The sequence below is a fragment of the Myotis brandtii genome, unplaced genomic scaffold (assembly GCF_000412655.1).
Source record: "Myotis brandtii unplaced genomic scaffold, ASM41265v1 scaffold613, whole genome shotgun sequence".
Lineage (NCBI taxonomy): Eukaryota > Metazoa > Chordata > Mammalia > Chiroptera > Vespertilionidae > Myotis > Myotis brandtii.
Window position 1 is genome coordinate 2,532,951 of NW_005370332.1, and position 1,091 is coordinate 2,534,041.

Sequence of the window (1,091 nt, forward strand, 5' to 3'; positions counted from 1 at the left end):
AAAATATATTTTAAAATATATATATATGTAAATTTGTCTACTATAGCACATTTGTAAAATCATGAATTTTACCTTATTGTTTTTAATTATTTATTTTTTGGAGATTGATTTTCCAGAAAAATCAGCTTATTTTCTTCAGCTAGGAGATAAAGATACAATTTGTACATTAACATCTTTTGAGTTAATATATAAACTACATTTTTAAACATTTTAATCTGGATCATTTGTATTAATTTCCTTCTCTCACATATGACAAGTTCATCTAATATAGCTGCCATACACCTGATGGCAGCTCTTTGAATTGCATCAATGATACTTCCTTCCAGAACTGAGGTACAATTAGCAAGCAGTCAGATGGTCAAAAGGCACAGAAGGATACCCAGAATGTTGATAGCAGATAAAACCACTAGGGTAGGACATATGAGGCAAGGGAATGAAAACTTCAGGAGAACTGGGATCAAGGAGGTCCAGCGATAGATATCAGACAGATATATTGCCAAAGAACCCATAGGCTAGGAAAGACTGACAGAAGACAATAATGATTCAAGGTTAAAGTTGAGTATCTGGAGGAAAAACACGAGGAATTGCAATTTATGATGCATTGACTCTTGAAAATCAAGACGATGACCCAAATTCAAGAATTGGACCACAAAGGGAGAGCTTGATGTCGCGCTGTATGGCAAACACTGAGTTTATTGGAAGTAGGGTACCCTTTCATAATATTGGTAGCACTCAAGCTGGCATGATGCTTAACTGCCAAGATATTAATCTAAGATCATATATTCCTTACCCTACTGCGGGGGCTGGTGGAAGTAGGCTCGGGAAATCATGGTAGGAACTTCGTAATCAGAGGAAGAATCTTGCTAATCAGGAGTGATTACAAACTGTGTGATCCATTAGTGTTTTTTTTCTCCAAGTGGAATTTCAACTATGTCCAATATAAGTGATTATTATAACTACTTTTAAATAACATCAATCTATATGATGAAATATTCTTAGATGTGTCATTGAAATTGTATGTCTTGATGTATAGGCTGTGTTAGTCAGGGTTCTCCAGAGGAACAGAACCAATACTATCCATATACTAGATA